The sequence below is a fragment of the Tiliqua scincoides genome, chromosome 2 (genome assembly GCF_035046505.1).
Source record: "Tiliqua scincoides isolate rTilSci1 chromosome 2, rTilSci1.hap2, whole genome shotgun sequence".
NCBI lineage: Eukaryota > Metazoa > Chordata > Lepidosauria > Squamata > Scincidae > Tiliqua > Tiliqua scincoides.
Window position 1 is genome coordinate 68444570 of NC_089822.1, and position 14797 is coordinate 68459366.

Genomic DNA, 14797 nt, shown 5'->3' on the forward strand with positions numbered 1-14797 from the left:
AGATGTGTAAGGCAGCATGGGGGGGATCATGTCATCATGGAGAGTGTTTAATTGATGAGGATAAACAAACTAAATTAGGTTGTACATCTAGTGCTTCAGGGGCATAGAAGCTGAATCTCATTTATACAAAACTTTGGAACGTTTTCCCCCCTCTTAAAAATTGAATTTGCATATTTTTTTAAAGAGACTCATATTAATATTATATTAACACAAGGCTATCAGGGTCATAAGAAAGCCAACCTTCCCAAATTTCGTAAGTGTAGATGTTTGCTCAGATGTGTGTTCTATAGAATCTAGAGCAGCCATTTTCAACCACTGTGCCGTCTGCAGGTGTGCCATGGAAGTTTGGGGGAGAGTCGTTTGTTAGTAGGGCCATTGGGGAATGTGAGCCTCCCACCAACAGCACGGTGCCTTGTCAATAGTCAAAAAAATTGGTGGTGCGTCTGGACGATTTTAGAACCCTGTTAGCATGGTGTGAGACAAAAAATGTTGACAATCACTGATCTAGAGGAAAGTAGTAGTCAAATAGTAGCAAAATAATTACAGTACCTATAATGAAATTATCAGGGAAAATTATAAAGGTGAAACCTCGGTATCTGCAGGGGATCTGTTCTCGGATCCCCGTGGATGCCAACATTCATGGATAATCAAGTCCATGATCGGCTCATTTAAGCCCTTCAAAGGGGACCAGAGCTGTGCTCTGGTCGCCTCTGGTGGGCTTTCTGAAGTCTGCAGAGGCAGCGCATGTCTGCCTGTTGCCTCTGTGGGCTTCAGAATAATAATAATAATAATCATCATCATCTTCATCATCATCATCTTTATTTATATCCCACCCTTCTCCCTAAAAGGGACCCAGGGTGTCTTACAACATGTTAAAAACAGATAAAAAACATAATTAACCAACAGATAAAAAATATATTAACAGATACCATAAAAACAGTAGTCAGATAAAAAGAGCATAAAGCAGCGGATCATAGAGGAATCAGGCCTGTAAAAAATACTAAAAGATGTTTAAAAGGCCATGAACTCAGAAGGCTTGTTTAAACAGAAGGGTCTTCAGGCCTCGCCGAAAAGTCTCAAGAGAGGGAGCCATTCTCAAGTCAAGGGGAAGGGAGTTTCATAACGTTGGTGCCACTACTGAGAAGGCCCTATTTCTTGCCGCCGCCCCATGTACCTCCTTAGGTGGCGGCACTTGTAAAAAGGCCCTCTCTGATGACCTAAGGGGACGAGCCGGATTGTGCGGAATTAGGCGGTCTCTAAGATACCCTGGTCCAGAGCAGTATAGGGCTTTAAAGGTCAAAACCAGCACCTTGAATTGGGCCCGGAAACGAATGGGCAGCCAATGTAGCCCCCGGAGAAGCGGGCTGACAGAGTCAAACCACCTAGCTCCAGTGACCACACGGGCCACCACATTCTGCACTAATTGCAGTTTCCGGACTGTCTTCAGGGGCAGCCCCACGTAAAGCGCATTACAATAATCTAACCTCGATGTCACCGTAGCATGGATCACCGTGGCCAGGTCTGCACGATCCAAGTACGGCCGCAGCTGGCGCACCAGCCGAAGCTAAGGCCCCCCTAGCCACAACCACCACCTGGGAATCCAGGAGCAGCTGTGAGTCCAGGTGGACCCCCAAGCTGTGGACCTGCTCCTTCAGAGGGAGTGCAACCCCATTCAGTTCAAGCCGATAGTCCAGCACCTGCATCGAGGATTTCCAAACCAGGAGAGCCTCTGTCTTATCCGGATTTAATTTCAGCTTGTTAGCCCCCATCCAGATCCTTACTGCTTCCAGATAGCGCTCTAGGCCCTCAACCGCCACCCTGGAGTCTGGAGGAAAGGAGAGATAGGGCTGGGTGTCATCAGCATATTGATGACATCCCACTCCAAACCCCTGGATGACCTCTCCCAACGGTTTCATGTAGATATTAAATAGCATGGGGGACAGAATTGAACCCTGCGGCACCCCGCACCTCAAAGGCCAGGGTGTTGAACAGGCATCCCCCAGCACCACCATCTGGGACCAACCCTCCAAGTAGGAGCGGAACCACCGCAAAACAGTGCCTCCAACTCCCAGCTTGGAGTGGCACGGGGAGAATGGCCCGGGGTGGCAAGAAAAGCCACTTCCAGTTTCCTGAGGGAATCTGGAAATGATGTTTTTATTTGGAGGCCCTATCTGTATATGTGAATCTGAGCATGCATTACATATGACATACCATCTACTTTTCCAAGATTAACTGTGCAAAAGTTCTGTAGCACAATTCAAAACATTGCCTACGTGGGTTTTGAACAATGCAATTTAAAAGTAGACAACCTGAACATTTTTTTTAAAAATATGTATATCCCTTCTTTCTCCAAAGATTCAGGTGGCTAGGAATGTAGAATTAAACACACACAAAAAATACAGTAAAAAGAACAAACAGCAGTGCACACACCAAAAATGACTTCAAAGAGAAAAAGAAGCGGAAGATAAAACCAAGTCAGCGATAAATGGAACCACACAATAAAAAATAATTGGAGGAAGCCTGTTGAAAGAGATATGTTTTCAACCTCCTTGCAAAAAAAACGGAGGGGAGGGAGGAGGACAAAATAAACACTCCATAGGACACAGTTCCAAAAGGAGGGGACTACCACAGAGAAGACCATCTCCACATCCCCGGTAGCTACACCTCAGGGAAGAAAGGTACCTCTCCCTGGCAGTGGCATTCAGAGGCACACCGCTGCTGAATCTGGAAGTGGCGCATGGTCACTGTGATCAGTAGCTGTTAAGAGGCCTGTCCTCCTATCTTTTTTACAGCTTGATAGTTGTATCTAAATCAGGAGTGTCCAAAGTTTTTGGTAGGAGGGCCACATCGTCTCTCTGACAGTGTGTCGGGGGCCGGGAAAGAAAGAATTAATTTACATTTAAAATTTGAATAAATTTACATAAATGAATATATTAAAGATGAACTTATATGAATGAATGAAGGTCTTGCAAAGCTCAAAGCCTATAAAAGGCCTTGCACAAAGCAAGGCTGGCCTTTCCTTTGCTGCCACTACTGCATCACAGATGTGAAACAGCAAGCAGTGGAGGGAGCCCTCATTCCACATCTCACGCGAGAGGTCAAACAGTCGCCCTCATGCTGAGAGCAGTTGTGTCGGGCCAGTGCGGGCTCCAACAAATCTCCAGAGGGCCAGAGGCTAATTGGAGACTGGGGGCTCCCTGAGGGCTGCATTGAGAGGCTTCGAGGGCCGCAAGTGGCCCCAGGGCTGGGGTTTGGGCAAACCTGATCTAAATCATTGTGTAAACTGCTCTGAGAGGCTTGTGAGTGTACAAGTACTAGGAAGCATGTTGCTGCAAATGCTGTATTTGCAAAACAATTAAGAATTCAGCACAAATATTCTTGTTCTAGCACCTCAAAAGTTGATCCCAGAATTCTGGCAACTGTTCTGAAATTCATGAATTCAACCGATCTGCCTGTGAATGATACTTACTCTCATGGTATTTTAACTTTTCACAGCCAAACCATCTGTAGCCTCATCATGTGCTACCCTCTTTCCACTGATCTGTTGTTATTCTCGCAGTAATGGAACCCCTGATGCCGTTTGGCCACGAGCAAGGCATGCACGCGCAACTGATTTTGAGGCCATAAACCAGCAAACTTATGCTGCAGGGCAACTGCAAAGAAAATGCACAAGGATGAAAATATATAGGAGGGATTTTTAATTAAAGTTTACCATGTACAATACAGTGATACACAGTCAAAACCAACCACAGCTTGAATGGATACATTGATTTTTCATGAAATTTGCTGCTCAGGATTGAGAAACAGAATGGAAAACTAGATAACTTCTTACCTTAAGTAAGCATATTTGTCCATCCAGCTTACGCCTGCCTATTGCAAGTGGGAGTGGCTCAGGCTTTTGAGGCAGGAGTCCTTCATAGGCCTGTGAGGCACTGGGGGGTACAACAGGATGAACAGGATACTCTGCCATTGAGAAATGATTCCTAATCATAAACATATTTATACCTAGATAGTGTCACTCTTTAACTCACCAGTTTTGGAACAGCTAATTAGTAAGGTTTACAAAAGGATCCACTATTGTGTGTGAATCTACAGGGACAGGTAATCACAAACTTGTAGGTTTGAAACGCCAGTCTCATTTTCATCCTTTACTGTGGAAATTTTCACCAGTTGATTAACTTATATACATTAATTAAACAAAAAAATACCAGCCAAAAAGTGAAACAGAAGCTCTTCCACTCCCTTTTAATTCAAGCACACGTGTTGTGTGTACAGACATGTATAAATCAATTGATAGTGAAGGTTTCAATCCTACAAGTCCCTGAACTCTGACAGCTTTTCATTCACGGAGAGATAACAGCACAAGGTAATCTGAAAGATCAGCCTCTAAACTAAAGCAAACCCCCAGTCAGTGCTGAAAATGTTTGATTAAAACAAATCTTCAAGGACATTTTTTTCATTTTAGATGCTATTTTTCACTTTCAAAAGTCTCAGAGAGGCTGAGTGCTCATGTTTTCCTTTGATATCTTTTGTTTATGATCACAGTAACACTAAAAAAAACAAGGACTTTTTCGGAATGAAAAAAGAGCAAATGACAAAAAAGGGGACTTGGCTATTTCCTTTGAGATTCAGCTACTTCCTGACTCCCTGGACAATTTGCAACGTAAGCAAAAATGGGATGAGGTGAGGCAATCTAGGCCTGATGGACATTCTTTTCCGCGTTTCTGTTGAGAAAATGTCCAATCAAATAACATCACTCTTCAAATGCAATATAACAGTTTTCAATGTTGTAGAAATGCTAATTTAGGCTGCAATCCCACTTGGGGGTTTGTCCCACTGAAGCCCACAGGACTTACTTCTGAATATTCATGTGTAGGGTTACACTTAAGAAACACACACTTAAGAAAACACAGGTCATGGTTCAGAATGTGGACTCACCTCCCTGCATTACAATCTCTGTGCATGAACTGGAGGTTGTCCATGACTTTGTGTACCTTGGCTCAACGATCTCCGACACTCTTTCTCTAGATACCGAGCTAAACAAACGCATTGGTAAAGCAGCTACCACGTTTTCCAGACTCACAAAGAGAGTCTGGTCCAGCAAGAAGCTGACGGAACATACCAAGATCCAGGTCTACAGAGCCTTCGTCCTGAGTACACTTCAGTACTGCAGTGAGTCATGGACTCTTCGCTCACAACAGGAGAGGAAACCGAACGCATTCCACATGCGCTGCCTCCAACACATCCTCGGCATCACCTGGCAGGACAAAGTTCCAAACAACACAGTCCTGGAACAAGCTGGAATCCCTAGCATGTATGCACTGCTGAAACAGAGATGCCTGCGTTGGCTTGGTCATGTTGTGAGAATGGATGATGGCCGGATCCCAAAGGATCTCCTCTATGGAGAACTCGTGCAAGGAAAGCGCCCTACAGGTAGACCACAGCTGCGACACAAGGACATCTGCAAGAGGGATCTGAAGGCCTTAGGAGTGGACCTCAACAGGTGGGAAACCCTGGCCTCTGAGCGGCCCGCTTGGAGGCAGGCTGTGCAGCATGGCCTTTTCCAGTTTGAAGAGACACTTGGCCAACAGTCTGAGGCAAAGAGGCAAAGAAGGAAGGCCCATAGCCAGGGAGACAGACCAGGGACACACTACACTTGCTCCCAGTGTGGATGGGATTGTCACTCCCGAATCGGCCTTTTCAGCCACACTAGACACTGTGCCAGAACCACCATCCAGAGCGCGATACCATAGTCTTGCATGACTAAAGGTTGCCAACATCAGGGTTACACTGTGAATATATCATGGGTTAGTCCTGAAACACGTTTAAAAGAACAGAGAGAAGTATCTAGAAAAGCATCTTCACATGAAATCTGAGGCTGCCTTCCAGTGCCAGATCATTGGTCCATCTAGCCCAGTGCTGTCTGTCTTGACTCTCTTCCATGTCTCAGGCAGAAATCTTTCCCAGTCCTGCTTCTTTAGACTTCTCCAAGTAGAAATGATGAGATTGAAGCTGGGATCTTTTTCAAGCAAAGCACATGCCATTTCTATACCGCTGATGACCTTCCCCAAATAATGGTGCAATTCTGACTGACCTACTGCTGGTAGGATGAGTGCGCACAGTCATAAAAGTGCTGGAAAGCACAGTGTGACAGTGCAGATGTTTCTGGTGCCAGTGCCAAGCCTGGGGGAAAGGGTGGGTGGGTGAGAGCAGAATGGAGGCAGTGAAGATGAGTAATGGGGCAGAGGGAGGAAATGGAATGGCAGGTCAGGCTTAGGAGGGGGCAGGAACAGTGGCAGGGGCTACCTCCATATCCTATCCCCCTTCCCAGGCCTGATTTTCCGAAATGAAACTGCTATGACTTGAACCAGTGATTGCTGGCACAAGCCCAAGCAGCCCCGTAGTGGCTACTGGTACTTACCCTAGGGGAGGGGGCGGACATCTCCTTACCTCAGAGACCTCTCACAGAGTCTCTTTCCATGCTGGATATAGCGAAGGCTGTTTCGGCATCGCAGCATAGAAAGTTGGTTAGGATTGGGCTACCTGTTGCAGCAAACTCTGATGAGATGCTGGTGTTAAAAAAACTACAGACTATTTTGGCAGTACAATCAAACAAAAATACTGACTTGTTTCTTGGTTTCTACCTTTTCAAAATGTGTTCCTTTCTAGGAGAGGGAACAGATGTTCTGGTTTGTGGGTCACAGGCGTTTTTTTTTTTTCCTAAGTATTTGTTTCAATTACGCTGCTGTCTCAACAAAGCCATGACTGAATTACTGGACGTGAGTTGTTTTTATAGAAATATCCATCATTAGCACTATGCTGATGGAGATGCTGTGACCCTCAAATGATAATGAAAATAAAATATCAAGTAAAATCCAATCATGGATTTCACCCTGAAATGCCTCCTACAGAAAACAAAACATCATGTTGCTAATTTTCTGTGAAGTGTCATTAACATTCTGCTCCCCTTGACACTAGCTGAAGGTCCTCAGCTTCTAATAAGAAAGATCTCTGACCTGATTTGGCCGACACTTTTGAGTGGTTTTCCTAGCTTTGAATTTTTCCATCGTGTGAAATGATTTATATCTTGGTACTGTTTCAGCTCTCTACATTTGGACAGATATTAAAAAACTTACCCAAGGACATAAAAGTGAACATAAAATAATGGGATCGCTTTAGCTTTTGTTAAAGCATGGTTTAAGATTATCGTCTGTTTTGATCTCTTTTAGGGTGCAATCCAAACCTTGTCTTCGGCCAGCCCAAGTCCTTTGGGCCAGCCTGGGAGAGTCACAAATGTGCTATAAAGCATGCTTGCGCCTCCTTGGGAGGAAGTCAGGCCGGCGCTCCCAGAAGCGCCGGCCTGCGGAGGCTGATGGAGGCCCCCACGCTGGCTTCCTCCCAGCTCCTTGCGTCAGCTTTGATGAGCCAACACAAAGGTGACAGGTAGGTGTGGGGGAGGCAGGGAGGAGGAGGGAGGGAGGGCGATGGGCGGCCCTGGGGCGGGCACATGGGGAGCCAGAGGCAGGGCTGGGATCCGGCAGTTATGCCGGATTCCAACCCCTGTCCCCAGGGAGAACGGAGTGGCTTCAAGCTGCTCTGCTCTCTTCGGACTTGTGCCACCTCAGGAGGTGGTGCAAGTCTGAGGAGACCTATAGGCACCAGCAGCCCTTACCCAGGGGTAAGGGGAAAAGTTTCCCCTTGCCTCTGGCTAAGCTGCTGCTGGCCACAGTCCTGCAATCCTCCTGGCTTGCCTGTTCCTTCGCAACTTAGGATTGCGCCCTAAGTCTCCTGGAGTTAGTTATTACTATTTTATAAATCCTGCTCTCAAGTTGATGTTAATCATGTACACTGGCAGTGCAATCCTAACTTAGCCGTGAGCACCTACCTCTATCCCTGTGCCATCTGAGTGTTGCAAACATGCCATAAAGCATGTTTGTGGCTACCCTTAAGCTGGCAGCACGGTCCAATGGCCTGCGCTAGTCTGTTGGCACTGCATACAAGAGCAGTGCCACAGTTACGTAGCTGCCTATGCAGCTACAGTAACATGTGGTACTGGGAGGCAGATTTTGTCTCCCCTTGGGGGGTGGCAATGTGGCTGGGAGCTGCTATGGAGGCAATTCTTGGCCACCTCCGCAGCAGCTCGGACCCATGTTGCTGCCTCCCATGGGGAGACACAACGAGTCTCACTGTGGTCAGTGAGAGAGAGGCTGGCCTTCCTCTGTGCAGTCGATTGCAGAACCTGTCCCTGCAGCCCTCCTCAGTATGGCTAATTGGCCTCAATTACTTCAGGTGTAGCAATCACACCTGAAGTAATTGCAGCCAATTCGCTGTGCTGGGGAAGGCTGAGGAGTGGGCAGAATGCTCCCTCGGAGCTTTCCTTGGTGCAGTGTGCCCAGAGTGGAGCTGACTACTTCCTTGGAAGCAGCCAGCTCAGCTCTCACCACTCTGATAAGGGCTCTAGGGGCAGGCAGAACCCGCCCCAGAGACTTCCTTGGCACGGCCGTTTGGCCGTGCCAGAAGTAATTGCGGTGATGTCATCACATCACTGCAATTATTTGCAGGTTGGGCGGGAGGGCAGCAGGCTGACTGGTATGTCCCAGGCAGAGGCGTGTCTGTTGGTTATGCCACTGCAGCACTGGCCAGCACAGGTAAGGTTGCTCAGGGCAGCATGGTGAATGGGAGAGGGTGGCAGATGCGGGGTTAGGAGGCAGGAAGGGGGACTTTATGGGTGGGACGGGGCAGAATAGGGGGCAGATCAAGCCTGGGGGAGTGGGATTAGTTGAGCAGGCCTCCACCATATCCTAACCACCCTCCTAGCCTGCCCAGCGTTACCAGCTCTTTGCTGGAGTAAGTCTGAGGAGATTCCTGGGGGTGGGTATGGGCCAGGAAGGGGCGAAAGGATTTCAGCATGTGCAGCTGCTGTAGAGATCCTCCCCCTCCCCACCAGCCCAGCTAGCTTCCCAACATTAGCGAAACTGATCCTCCCCAATCTGCCCTGCTGGGGACAGAGGAGGATGATTGAGTTTCAGCAGGCTGCTGTTGCCCATCCGCATCCTCTAGGTCAGTGGTTCTCACACATTTAGCACCAGGACCCACCCGGTCAGAATGATAATCTGTCGGGACCCACCAGAAGTGATGTCATGACCGGAAGTGACATCATCAAGCAGGAAAATTTTTTAACTATCCCAGGCTGCAATCCTACCCACACTTAGCCAGGAGTAAGTTTCCTTTACTATCATTGTTAAAAGAATATATGTAGTAGTTTGTTAAAAGTACATGTCTATAACATTTCCCCAAATGTAGTCACATATCATGGTAGCATCAAGTCTAATATATTAAAAATAAAATATTGAAATGATTGGGGACCCACCTGAAATTGTCTCGCAACCCACCTAGTGGGTCCCGACCCACAGTTTGAGAAACACTGCTCTAGGTGTTTGTGATGGTGGCAATGGCCTGCCAAACAGTGGAACAGCTTTTGTGCCATCAGCTGCCCACCAAATGGCAGAGTGCCTTTTGTGCCTTCAGCCTAGGACATATTGTGGCAGATTACAAGTTTCTTCAACATAAGGATTGGTCTGTAAATGTAACCAAAACTATTTGTATCATCACTTAGTTGGTGCAGAAAGATTTAATTTGTTCCTCTTATAGACAAGGCCATTCATTTGAAAAAAAGCCCAGAATTCTGTGAAGCCAAATGCTACAAGAGTTATTGACAACCCATTACACAAATCTCACCATGTTATTTGTTGTGACATATCAGTCAAATGTCATCTTACTGAAGACACAAAACCATAAGATAAAGCAGTGAGGGCCCTAGCTCCATCTTGGCAACCAAGTGTTTGGGGTGGTTCTATCCCACGCATTTGGCAACTGGAAGGGTGCAAGTCAGGTGAAAGAGGCAAATGTGATTAGCTTCGCTGATTTGGTTGCATTATTCAGCTGCATGCCACCAGTGTGAGACAGTACTATATGGTAAAAGTTAGCACTCTCAGATATATGCAAAGGGGGTTATGTTAACAGCTCATTTAACAGCCTGATCCTATCTCCTGCTGGCCAGGAGCATGCTGTGCCACTGTCATAGCCTGTGCTGCATGCTGTGGGTGGCCAGGGACCAGACAGCCCTAGAGAAGCAAAAATATATTTTTACTCACTTCCCTGTAGGCCTCCTGGTGGCCAATGCGTACCCTCAGAACTACACCACCTCTGGGGTTGGGTCTGGGCCAAAAAGGGAGAACAGGAGCTGGTGTGCATGGCTGCCACTGAGATCAACCCAACTCCCACCCTTGAATTGCCTCATCCCTGATTCCCAACCTAATCCCACCCCAATCCTTCCCCAATCTGCCCCCACCACGGACTTACCAGTGACGGTAGAAGTTCTGCAGACCGGTGTCACCTGTACATGGCCTCTGGATCTTTGCACTGCCAACAGCAGCCCATAGAATGACACAGTAGCTGCTGCACCAGTGGCTCAAGCCTTCGCCTACAGCAGGGGTGGGCAAACGTTCAACTTTAGGAATCCTGGAGTTTTAACAATTGTGTAGGAGAGATAATTTCAGCTGGTACAGCTTGTCATCTGTGAGATGACAAACTACACCTGCTGAAATTCCCTCTTCTATATGATTGTTAAAGGTTCAGGATCTTTAAAGTTGAAAGTTTGCCCATCTTTGCCCTACAGGTCATGAGATCTGCAGGCATAAGGCCTGGATAGGACTGAACCCTAAGGGCACAATAGGAAATCATAAGAACATAAGAACAGCCCCACTGGATCAGGCCATAGGCCCATCTAGTCCAGCTTCCTGCATCTCACAGCGGCCCACCAAATGCCCCAGGGAGCACACCAGATAACAAGAGACCTCATCCTGGTGCTCTCCCCTACATCTGGCATTCTGACTTAACCCATTCCTAAAATCAGGAGGTTGCGCATACACATCATGGCTTGTACCCCATAATGGATTTTTCCTCCAGAAACTGATCCAATCCCCTTTTAAAGGCGTCTAGGCTAGACGCCAGCACCACATCCTGTGGCAAGGAGTTCCACAGACCGACCACGCGCTGAGTAAAGAAATATTTTCTTTTGTCTGTCCTAACCCGCCCAACACTCAATTTTAGTGGATGTCCCCTGGTTCTGGTATTATGTGAGAGTGTAAAGAGCATCTCCCTATCCACTCTGTCCATCCCCTGCATAATTTTGTATGTCTCAATCATGTCCCCCCTCAGGCGTCTCTTTTCTAGGCTGAAGAGGCCCAAACGACGTAGCCTTTCCTCATAAGGAAGGTGCCCCAGCCCCGTAATCATCTTAGTCGCTCTCTTTTGCACCTTTTCCATTTCCACTATGTCTTTTTTGAGATGCGGCGACCAGAACTGGACACAATACTCCAGGTGTGGCCTTACCATCGATTTGTACAACGGCATTATAATACTAGCCGTTTTGTTCTCAATACCCTTCCTAATGATCCCAAGCATAGAATTGGCCTTCTTCACTGCCACCGCACATTGGGTCGACACTTTCATCGACCTGTCCACCACCACCCCAAGATCTCTCTCCTGATCTGTCACAGACAGCTCAGAACCCATCAGCCTATATTTAAAGTTTTGATTTTTTGCCCCAATGTGCATGACTTTACACTTACTGACATTGAAGCGCATCTGCCATTTTGCTGCCCATTCTGCCAGTGTGGAGAGATCCTTCTGGAGCTCCTCACAATCACTTCTGGTCTTTACCACTCGGAAAAGTTTGGTGTCGTCTGCAAACTTAGCCACTTCACTGCTCAACCCTGTCTCCAGGTCATTTATGAAGAGGTTGAAAAGCACCGGTCCCAGGACAGATCCTTGGGGCACACCGCTTTTCACCTCTCTCCATTGTGAAAATTGCCCATTGACACCCACTCTCTGCTTCCTGGCCTCCAACCAGTTCTCAATCCACGAGAGGACCTGTCCTCTAATTCCCTGACTGTGGAGTTTTTTCAGTAGCCTTTGGTGAGGGACCGTGTCAAACGCCTTCTGAAAGTCCAGATATATAATGTCCACGGGTTCTCCCGCATCCACATGCCTGTTGACCTTTTCAAAGAATTCTATAAGGTTCGTGAGGCAAGACTTACCCTTACAGAAGCCATGCTGACTCTCCCTCAGCAAGGCCTGTTCGTCTATGTGTTTTGAGATCCTATCTTTGATGAGGCATTCCACCATCTTACCCGGTATGGATGTTAGGCTGACCGGCCTATAGTTTCCCGGGTCCCCCCTCTTTCCCTTTTTAAAAATAGGCGTGACATTTGCTATCCTCCAATCTTCTGGCACCGTGGCCGTTTTGAGGGACAAGTTGCATACCTTAGTCAAGAGATCTGCAACTTCATTCTTCAATTCCTTAATAACCCTTGGGTGTATGCCATCAGGGCCCGGTGACTTATTGATCTTTAATTTATCAATGAGGTCTGAAACATCTTCTCTTTTAACCTCTATCTGACTTAACTCCTCGGTCAGGAGGGGCCGTTCGGGTAGCGGTATCTGCCCGAGGTCTTCTGCCGTGAAGACAGATGCAAAGAACTCATTTAATTTCTCTGCCATCTCTAAGTCTCCTTTTATCTCCCCTTTCCCTCCCTCACCATCCAGAGGGCCAACCGCTTCTCTGGCGGGTTTCCTGCTTCTAACATATTTGAAGAAGCTTTTATTATTCCCCTTAATGTTGCTGGCCATGCGTTCCTCATAGTCTCGCTTGGCCTCCCCTATCACCTTCTTACATTTCTTTTGCCACAGTTTATGTTCCTTTTTATTCTCTTCATTAGGGCAAGACTTCCATTTACGGAAGGAAGCTTCCTTGCCCTTCACAGCCTCTCTAACTTGGCTGGTTAGCCATGCGGGCACCCTCCTGGATTTAGCAGAACCCTTCTTTCTTTGCGGTATACACCTCTGCTGGGCCTCTATTACTGTTGTTTTAAGCAGCCTCCATGCATTCTGGAGAGACTGGACTCTTTTTACCCTCCCTTTCAACCTCCTTCTAACCAGCCTCCTCATTTGAGGGAAGTCCGCCCGTCGGAAGTCAAGGGTTTTTGTTAGAGATTTGCCTGGTATTCTTCCCCCAACGTGCACGTCAAAACGGATCGCAGCATGATCACTGTTCCCCAATGGCTCAGTAACGTTTACATCTCTAACCAGGTCCTGCATACCGCACAAAATTAAATCCAGAGTCACCTGTCCTCTGGTGGGCTCCGTGACTAGCTGATCTAAGCCACAGTCATTCAGCACGTCAAGAAATCTGGTTTCCTTATCGTGACCAGAACACAAATTGACCCAGTCAATATGAGGATAATTGAAGTCCCCCATGATTACAACCCTGTCCTTCCTTGTCACCTCCCTGATCTGTTTCCTCATTTCAAGGTCCCCATCAGATTTCTGGTCTGGAGGACGATAGCACGCCCGCAGTATTACATCGCTGCACAAGCCTGGTAATTTAACCCACAGAGATTCTACGGTGGAGTCGGACCCACCTTCAATCTCTACTTTGCTGGATTCTATCCCTTCCTTAACATAAAGGGCCACCCCACCTCCAACACGCCCCTCCCTGTCCCTCCTGTAGAGTTTATAGCCCGGGATTGCGGTATCCCACTGATTCTCCGCATTCCACCAGGTTTCCGTTATGCCCACTATGTCAATATTTTCCCTTGTCACCAGACATTCCAGTTCTCCCACCTTTGCTCGTAGACTTCGGGCATTCGCATAAAAGCATTTATACACGGAATGCCCCAGGATGGGCTGCTTATTCGCTCCTTTGTCCCCGCATCCTCTCATTGTGCCAAACTGTCTATCACATCCCATCTCCCTACCTTTCCCAATTTCTTCTCCTACCCTGCCTTTGTCTTGTTGTTCTCTAACCTCCCCATCCTCATCCCATAGGGATGAGGAGTCCCGAACCGGATGCCCCTCGGCTCCTGTCGGCCTTCCCCCAGGGATCAGTTTAAAAGCTGCTCTGCCACCTTTTTAATGTTATGCGCCAGCAGTCTGGTTCCATTCTGGTTCAAATGGAGCCCGTCCCTCTTGTACAGGCCCCGCTTGTCCCAAAACGTTCCCCAGTGCCTAACGAATCTAAACCCCTCCTCCCTACACCACCGTCTCATCCACGCATTGAGACCCCTGATCTCCGCCTGCCTAGCTGGCCCTGCGCGTGGAACAGGTAGCACTTCAGAGAACGCTACCTTTGAGGTCCTGGCTTTCAGCTTCCTGCCTAAAAGCCTAAATTTGGCCTCCAGGACCTCCCAGCTACACTTGCCCACATCGTTGGTGCCGACATGCACCACAGCCGCTACCTCTCCCCCAGCACTGTCTACCAGCCTGTCTAGACGAGAAGTGATGTCCGCAACCTTCGCACCAGGCAGGCAAGTCACCATGCGGACCTCACATCCGTCGCAAACCCCCCTCTCTATGTTTCTGATAATCGAATCCCCCACTACAAGAAGCCCCCGACCCCCCTCCCGCCGAGGAGTATCCCGAGTGCGCTCGGATATGGGCCCATCCCCTGGAGAAGGGATCCCCCCTAGGGGATTGTTTCCCTCCTCTCCAGGATGACGTCCTCCAGTCCCGAGACTTCCCACCCGGGCAGCCGAGGAGCTGCACGCCTGAGGTTGGGACGAAGCCTGATCGTCCCCAGAAGTCTCCCCACGGTCCTCCTCTGGCTGCCTGCGCTTCTCCAGGTCGGCCACCAAGGCTTCAAGGGAGCGGACGCATTCCCTGAGAGCCTGGAGCTCCTTGCACCGAGGACACACCCATGACTTATGCCCCAGAGGCATATAATCATACATGTGGC